Genomic DNA, 9364 nt, shown 5'->3' with positions numbered 1-9364 from the left:
AGCTGGGACTCCAACGTGGTGGAGACCCACCCCTGGCCATGATGGCCCTGTCCTCCCTCGGCTCAAACTCTTGCCTCTCACCGGCTGTCCACCCGCAAGTTTCCGGAATCTTCTCTACTAGGGATTCTTCAGCACTCACACACCCCCTGGAGCTCTCCTTGCCTTCATTAGTAGAAAGACAGGAGAATGTGAGCCTAACTGCCTCCATCTTAGACGACCAACCTCAAACATCTCTTGAAAATGACTTTTTTCTTTCTGATTATGACACGCATTCTCAATTCAGAAAACTTGCAGAGCCCAATGGGAGCGAAAGGAAAAGAAATGAACCTGAAGAAATAAAATCAGTCACAATTTTACTGCCCCAGAGAGGGGACAGATGGCTGTTCATGTGTGTGTACAATCACAGGAGTGTTTTCCCATGCACTCATTTTTCCCTCTAAACAAATTTAAATGTCTGCTTAAATTGAATTCCAGTCACTTTGTCCGTTCATGTCTTACCATATCCACATTTTACTTTTGATTTTTAGATCACAGAACGATTGACTCTAAACTTTTTTTTTTTTTTGGTATTCCATTAAAAAGAAAAATCTGGAGTCATAATCCCAGCAACTTGGGAGGCTAAAGCAGGAGGACTGAAAATTCAAGGCCAGCCTCAGCAACTTAGCAAAGCCCTAAGCAATGTAGAGAGACCCTGTCTCAAAATGGAAAGGGCTGGGGTTGTGGCTCACTGGTAAAGCACCCCTAGGTTCAATCTTTGATATCAAAAAATTATTTTTTTCTTTCAATAATAGCATAAACATAAGACAATTAAGACTTAGTGTCTTAAAAACTCTTTTAGTGTATTTGAAATTCATGTCCATAATATCCACTTCAGTGTAAGTTCCTAATAATCCGGAAGCCAGCTGTCAGAGGCAGAGGCCTTCACTCTGTGTCATCCAGGGGGGGTCCGCCTGACGCTGGCCTCCTGAGCAGAGATGTGCCCCCCGCTCAGGAAGGCAGGAGGCCAGGTTCCTCCACTCTCTGTCACTCTCCTACTCCCAGCTGAGGTGCAATCTGGCCCTGAAAGGATGCAGTTCCTTTGCCTGGTCCCCAGGGTACTCACATCACCTCTCTGTGGCTCTTTGTTAAAGTGGAAAAAGTGTCCTCTCCTGTGCAGCAGGAAGATCTGCCTCATTCTGTACCCACAGGCAGCACGGCCCCTGCCCCTGGAACTTAGCAATGGGGGCAGAGAAACCGTGTTCTCTCACTGCACTAACAGAATGAGTCAAATCAACGCCCGAGGTCAGTGCCTAGGGGTCCCCCGGATCTGCCAGTCACAGGAGGAGGAGGTGTGTGTGAAGGAGGAGAGAGGAGGGGGAGGGGGAGTCTGTGCATTGCGACAGCCAGGTACTGGACCATGTGCCAACCCCTTTAGATTATTTTACCTCATTCACTTCATAATTAATCTGATCTATTGTTTCCATAATACCGACAGGAAAGTGAGACTCCGAGGTTAAGTAACTTGCCCAAGGCCCACAGCTCCTAACTGAGAGGAAGGTTGAACCAAGGCCAGCCAGTTCCCCGGCCTTTGCCCTCTCTCAGCACTCCTTCAAGGACCAGGAGACAACCCTGGGCAGCAGATTCCAGGCCTGAGGACAAAGGTGCTCATTGGGTTGAGTGCACAGAGGCTGTGGACTGTGGGCAGCTCCCCCACTTGGCCTTGTCCTCTCTGGCACCTGTCCCTTGGCTGCAGGATGAGACCTTCCCTACTTCCCCCTGCAGAGGCTTACAGGGCTCTGCCCACCCCTCCCCACTCCTCCTTTCCATGGCTTGATCCTCCACTCACTGTTCCCTGGAGAAGACCCAGAGCTAGTGACCAGACCCCTGGGGCTTGACCAACGGGGGGACACAAGGCATGCACTTGAGCTCTCCCTTTCTTGCCAAATCTCTCTAAGAGGACAAGAAGGACAGGGAACCTCTAGTTGGCAGGCCCAGGGACTGTTCTTGTCTTGTGCGCTGAGACACCTGGCCACTGTGCTTGACCAGGGATTTATCCCGCATACAGGAAAGAACTAGGAACTGGAACTGAAACCTGAGATCACATTATGACATTACTTTTTTTTTTTTTTTGGTACCAGGGATTGAAACCAGGGGCACTTCACCACTGAGCCACATCCCCAACCCTTTTCACTTTGAGACAGAATCCCATTAAATTGCTTAGGGCCTTGCTAAGTTGTTGAGGCTGGCCTTGAATTTGTGATCCTCCTGCTTCAGCCTCCAAGTTATTGGGATTACAGGCATGCACCATCATGCCCAGCTGTGATGCTACTTTTAACAAAAGGAAGTAAGAGTTAGAATTTGGTTAAAACCCCAAGACTTGATTTCCAAATGAGAGAATACTTTCCTAGAAAGCAAAATAATCTTCTCTTGAACTATGTGCTCCTCAGCTTCCCCCGGCGCCTGGATTCTATTGAATTCCTTACACAGCAATAGACAGTTTTATTCAAATTGTCCTTTATCTTTCATATCCACTGCTGTGCCTTTGGCATGAGGATTTTAGGGCTATGATAGTAAAGCACCACCAAGTAGGTGGCTGAAATGATTGTCCCACAGTTCTGGAGGCTAGAAGTTCAAGGTCAAGGCACTGGCAGGGTTGGCTCTTTGGAGAACTGTGAGGGAGAATTCCCCAGGCCTCACTTGAGCTTCCAGAGGCGTGCTGGCCACCTTTGGAGTTCCTTGGCTTACAGATCCACATTTTGATGCACAAATGCCTGTGGCATTCCCTTGATTATGTTTCTGTGTGCAAAGTCCCTTTTTTATAAGGACATCAGTCATGTTGAAAAAGGGGCCCACCCTACTCCAGGATGACCCCCTCCTAACAAGTTACGTCTGCAATGGCTCTGTTTCCAAGGCCACACTTGAGGTATCGAGAGTAAGGACTTCAAAATATAAATCTGAGGAGTACACGATTTAACCCAGAACACTTTTCAAAACTTTAGGTTTCTACTAAGGTATTTCTAGATACTCTTTGAGACGATATTTCCCAGTGTTGAAGAGGAGATGTATAAAAGAAACCCTTTTCTTAAAAAAAAAAAAAAATAGTGGAACTTTTGTCTATAAGATAGCTGCTGTCCATGACATTAAAATGCAAAACTGTCCAGCAAAGACACCATTCCCTCACCCGTGGCATGGGGACCGAATGCACTTCCACCCTTGGGGTGGGGCAAGGCTGGAGAAGTAGGTCACTGGGGGCATGCCATTGGGACTAAATCTTGTCCCTGGCTCCTTCCTCTCCCCACCCTGGTTTCCTGGGTTCCGTGAGCCGAGCAGCTTTCCTGGGCAAGCTGGCTACGAATGACTCTCTGAAGGCTACAAAAGAACTATGACCTTCTGCCATGATGCTCTGCCTCACTTCAAGCCCAAAGCCATGAGCTGGCTGACCACGGACTGAACCTCTGAAACCGTGAGCCCAAATAAGCCTTTCCGCTGCTAAGCTGTTTTTCTCAGGTATTTGTCACAGTGACAAGAAACTGACTGATGAAAAACCAGCCTCTACCTCAGAGCAAAGCCTGCCCAAGGAAGGGACATGACCTTTGTCCTTGGAAAGACCCACAGAGCACTCCTAGGCACCTTCCCACCCTGCTGAGTGGTTCATCTACAAATAACAGGAGCGATCTGCTGCGCCAGGTGTCCCTGACTCAGTCAGGCTAGGTGGGGACCCATAGCAACCCCCTAGCAGCCACCAATCAGCATGAGACAGGGAAACACCTGGGATGCCAGGTGACCCTCCCAGTAGTTTATGGTGGTTGATAACAACTTGGGAAACCATGTAGTTCAGCACGAACACCCCTCTTGGCTTATACCAATCAGTTCAAATGAATCCCCCTCTTGTACTAACCAATCACCCCTACCCAACTGGTTCCCGCCAGTGGATGTGCTAATCATGTTTTAGAGTTGTTATTTGATTTTCCCGCAGTGTGTGATGATTGTTAAGAGATGCTATGATGTATGTGGGGGTCCCTGCCTTCTCCAAAGAATGTATAAAACTGCTACAAACCCTGGGCTCGGGGCCTCTCAGCGTCACCAGTTGCTGTGTGCGCGCAGAGGACCGAGCTAGCTCGCAATAAACACCTCTTTGCTGCTTACATCGATCTTGGTCTCTGGTGGTCTTTGGGGGTCCCGAATTCGAGCATAACACTAACACAGCTTGTGACCTGCCTCCTGGAGGTGTTGATCTTTCCTTTCACTTGTCCTAACCCTCAGGTCACAGGGACTAGAGACTTTCTCTTGCACAATTCTTGTGGCGGATATTTTCCAGTTATAGCCTTTTCTAAAAATCCAATCAAAGGGTCTTGGAACTCTAAAGAGAGATGGTGACAGAGGACCTGGGACACTATGGATGGCTGAGGAAGGCTGAGTATTCACCTGGGCACACAGGCTGCTTCGGAAACCCTCACATGGCCTGGCTGAGAGCTTGGGAATGCAGGGATGAGAGAAAAGTGGTGTCTGCAACCTACCACGGTCTCTACCCTGGTCCTCTCTTGGAGTTCAAGCAGGAGTGGCCACGAAGCTCCTCCCCGCATTGTCTCGCCCAGCCCAGAGAAGAGTCATGGGCAAGTTCCTTTGATGGGCTAAATGTTTGTGTTAGGGTCAGGGGCTTCTCTTTTCAGCTTTCAAGGTCATCTGTTTATTTGACAATAATGTACAGGACTTTGCACTGGGTCTGTGGCTTGGTAACAGGGTCCACTTCATGAACATAACCCTTGCTGCTCCGCCACTGCGGCTTATTTTAAAACATATCTTTCCCCCCTTTCTTTATTTTCCATTCTCTTCTCCCCTTCTCCCTCACTCCTCATGGAGGGAGGCAGGGTGAGCCGTCCTCCTATCCTAGGCCAAGGTATCCATTCTTCGGCTCATAGACCACAAGAATCGAGGAGTCCAGACTCTCACGTTGGCTACGGATGACTCTCTGAAGGCTACAAGTGAACTATGACCCCTGACAGGGCACAGCCCAGTTGGTACTTCATGATGGAAACCCTAGGGTGTAGCCTTTGAATCACCTTTTTAAAAAGCCCCTGTTCCCTGCCCCAGTCGCAGCCCCTGGGATAGGAGTCCTGCATTTCTCCTTTGCTAGCAAAGCAATAACTCTCCTCACTCCTTTCCTCAAAAGCCTGTGCTTGTTGTCAGATTGGCATCTGGGACAAGGACTGGGTTTTCCTATCGGCTTCTCCCGGGGTTTCTTGACCCGCTTCACCTGCGTCCCTGGAGGAGTCTGGCCTTCCTGCTGCTTTTCTGGGATTCCGAGTGTTTTCCAGATGGCTGTCTGTCTTGCCTTCCCCAGTGCCTGGGTTCTTCTGGTGAGTCTGTCTCTCAGCCCTGCCTGGTTGGCCTCAAAGCCCCAAGGGAGCCCTGGCTGTCCATGGGCCTTGATCATCCCACTGCTCAGGAGAACATCTTTCTGGAAAGTACATGCCGACCAAGAACATGAAAGCTAGGGGCAGGCGCCAGCGTAGACGTCAGACCTAAGTGAGGGGACAGAAGGAGAGGGGCGAGTGAGCCTGCAGGGTCTGCCAGGAAGGGATGCTGTCAGGCCTCGGTGAAGCCTGAGCTGAAGAAATGGCACAGTCCTGAGTGGGAGGAAAAACCTGAACCCAGAGCCGCAGGGGGCTGGAGAGTGGAATCTGCATGAACCGGTGGCAAGAAGTTGGGAGGATTGTGAAGGTGTCAATCAGGAGGTGCCGTTGATCGGGGGCCACAAAACTAGCTCTTGGCCTAGTGCCAGTGCCCACTGGAGCCATGGAGTCCCAAAGTCTTGCATATGGGATCCTGATTTCCTTGGACGTGTTCCTTCCTTTTCTCTCCATCTCTTCTTCTCTCTTTTGCCAACACTCAGCTGCATGAAATGACAAAGCCCAGAACTTTGCTTAATTTATGGGCGTGGTGCAAATTCTGAAGACTTGTTCCATCCTGAAACGTTGATATTGATTTTGGGGGTGGCGTGAGGTCTAATGAATGATGTTGACATTACAGGTGCCTCTTACCCCGTAAATCAGTGGGCAGCGTTGGAGACAGCGATTACTGGGATCAATAGGATGTGGAGTTGGCAAATAGTTCTCTCAACTGGTGTGGGTGGGAAGCGACTCCCTCTGGTATTTCTGTTTCTCCAGTGAGAAAGGAGGGCTGCGTGAGCTCGGGTCCCACTCTTCGGATCTCGAGTACTACTCTGCATCCTCAAGTGCTGCTGTTTTTAGATCATTGGTTTGTTTTTAAGCAGTAGAGACTTCTCTCTAAACAGAAGTAGAACCCAATAAAGAAGACCTTTGAAGGCCAAACTGATCAGACAACAACAGAGTACAAATCTGGAAGCCCTTGTGATTATTTGAAGGGACCGGACAGACTTTATGTGCCAGGTTCTGTGCAGAACTACCAAATGCGCAGCTCACAGGTGTCCACTGGAAGGCAGGCTCCAACTTTTAAGGAAGTGGAGGATCTGAGGTTGAGAAACCTGTCCAGGTCCACTCACCTGGTGTTACCAATCCAACTGTGTCTCCCCCAAGTTCCCGTGTTGAAGTCCTAACCTCCGGTACCTCAGGATGTGACAACACTAGACACAGGGTCACTGCAGATATACCTAGGAAAGGTGAGACCACACTGGAGAAGGGTAGGCCCTGTTCCAACACGACCGTGCCTTATAAACGGGGGCACAGATACGCGTGCAGGGAGGATGCCGTGAAAGATGGACGTACTAATACACCTATAAGTCTAGGAAGGCCAAAGAGTGTTCACGGCTGGCAGAAGCTAGGCAAGAGACCTGGAGCCGATTTTCCCTCATAGACCCAGAAGGAACCAACCTGTGGACACCTCGATCTCACTCTTCCAGCCTCCAGGGAGTCCAGACAAGAGATGTCTGTTGCTCAGGCAGCCCAGTTGGCACTTCATGATGGAAGCCCTAGCAGATCAGTACAGTCAAACCATGGAGCCAGGAGGGACACCCAGGCCAGGCCCCGAGTCCCCCTTGAAGACTGTAAGGTCAAGGTGTGGCATCAGTGCATTAGGTAGGGTCAAGGTCCCAAGCAGCATTTCAAAAAGACAATTCTGAGGGTTTTAGAAGCTCTGCTGGGAAAGAGAGCTGGCAGTGTTCAGGTAACCAACCCTCCGGGCTTTGTTTTCCCTATCTTCTGTTTTCTTGGCACAAACGGTGAGAAACAGGGAAGAGATGCCCAGTTGCTGCCAACTCTGATAATGGATGCCAAGAAGTGCAGTGGGTGTGCGGGGGAGTGCTTTCAAAATGAAATGCTCCCAGACACTCTCCACACGGCTTCCGACACACAGGTAATTGCAAATGTCATTTCTCCCTGGTTTTCACCAGCTGGGCTTTGCTGTTTGCAAAGCTGGTCCCTATTAACCTGTGTGCTCTGCAGCATGCCCGCCTGACGCGTGGCGCTTCAGCAGGCTTCCTGGAGATGAACAGACCTAGAATACTGTCGCTTTATTTTCCAGGTGAATAGCTGAAAGTATGTGTTGGTCTCAGGGCCTCGAGTTGGCAAGGCAAAGGGATGGAAAACACATTATTTAGCAAAGTAAAATGAAGTTCACCTGGATAGAGACAGGAGGAGACCCACACAAAGGGGATGTGCAGGTTTAGACCCTCACTCCGTGGACAGATCATCTTTTATCATCCCGGGGAAGCTGCCCCGAGTTTGCCAAAATATGCAGGAAAAGAGTCTCAGAGCAAGGTGACTAGGTTATAATAGAAGGTCAGGATTTTCTAATGAATTCTACCCCATGCCTGCCTGGCAGAGAGCAGGACACACCACTCAGATGAAGACTGTTGTTTGTTTATGCGGCTCATTTGGACCAAACAAAACCTGAATGAAGTTCCCTCAAATCATTCTTGAGAGCAGAATATTTCCAGGGACACAAGGGTGGGGAGAGCAAATAAGCAGATGTTTCCATCAGTTTGAATTCCATTTGGGGTTGCCTGCCTGAGAGGGAGGACTTCTCATTACACACACTTTGTACTTTTTGAACTTGAATATATGACTATAGATTTACTAAAAAAGCAAATTGGAATGAAGATGTTTTGTTTTTAAATTGCCTGCAAATTTGAAATGCACTACTGGCTGCTTTTCCCAGAATTTTTCGAGAGGAAATTCTGGGAAATGGTCCCCACATACCCAGCCTCTCTCTCTGTTTGCACCATTACTGGGTGCAAGGGTGTCCACTTCTCAGTATGTGCTAAAGTGTGTCAGTCTTCAACTGATCTGGTACAATTATTCTACGGTTGCCAAGGGCTCCATTCCCAGTTAGATGGCTTGATGTAAAGGTAAGGTAAGACAAGGTGCAGGGTTGATCGAGGCACTATTTATACCTAATAATATAAGAAACTTATGACAGTGCAATGAGGAATCAGCCTTACCAAAGAGCAGTCTCCTCTTTGTGACTCCGAAGAGGTGATTTTCAACTCCTTGGATCTCTATGCCCAGCAAGAGTGCGGTTCCTTGGGGGCTTGGAGTGACATCACACAGTCTAACTTGAGGGGGAGGTTTTGGATCACCTGTATTAGCTCCATCTCTGGAGGGGCTGGAGGCAGCTCTGCAGATGTCTACGTGATGGACTCTCAATAAAATGCTAGGCCTTGAGGCTTGGTCAAGCTTCCTGGTTGGCACCACTCTGCATATTGTCACCTAGAGATGGGGATGTTATCTGAGCTCACACTGATAGGATCAGGCCTGGACTAGGTGTCAGAGGTCATTCCATGGCACCCTATTGCCTGAGGTGTGTCTTCACTGGGGAAAACCAGCTTTCTACCCCAAGACTCAGCTTCGTTGGGGAGTGAGCAGACATGCAGTCACAGCACAAAGCCTGGGGTGCTGTGGAAGGCAGAGCGGATGTCTGTCGTGTGTCTGCTCAGCATCTCCTGCCCATCCTCTAAGGGCAGCTCCCCCAATGTTTTAGGAACTGCTCCTTTCCACTTTCCGTCCTGGTGGTCCCTGCAGAAGCTGCTGGGTCCTTGCACACTTGGCCCCTGACCCCACTGGGCCAATCATAAGACCCTGACCTAGGTTAGTTGACTAGGGGTAGATCTTTGCCCCAAGCCAGGCCAAGCCGGGCTTTCCCTGGGATGTAGGACTTGAACTAGGGGAGTCAGAAAACCTAAAACTTGAGAGTTCTCAACGGATACCTTTGTGTCATGTGGAGGAAGCGGATCTACACACACACACAGGGAGAGACGAAGCTTCTCCTGTGAGAGGCAGAGATGAGAGAGTGTGTGTGTCATTCTCAGGCTTCACTCAGTTTTGAACCCTTGGTCAAGGTTCTGGGGGAAGCAGGTCGGTCAATTCCGGGTCCCATCTCTGCAGCCTGCTTACACTAATTCTGTTGC

Source organism: Ictidomys tridecemlineatus, chromosome 13 (assembly GCF_052094955.1).
Source record: "Ictidomys tridecemlineatus isolate mIctTri1 chromosome 13, mIctTri1.hap1, whole genome shotgun sequence".
NCBI lineage: Eukaryota > Metazoa > Chordata > Mammalia > Rodentia > Sciuridae > Ictidomys > Ictidomys tridecemlineatus.
The sequence above is the reverse complement of the archived record's forward strand: the minus strand, read 5'-3'. Positions refer to the sequence as shown.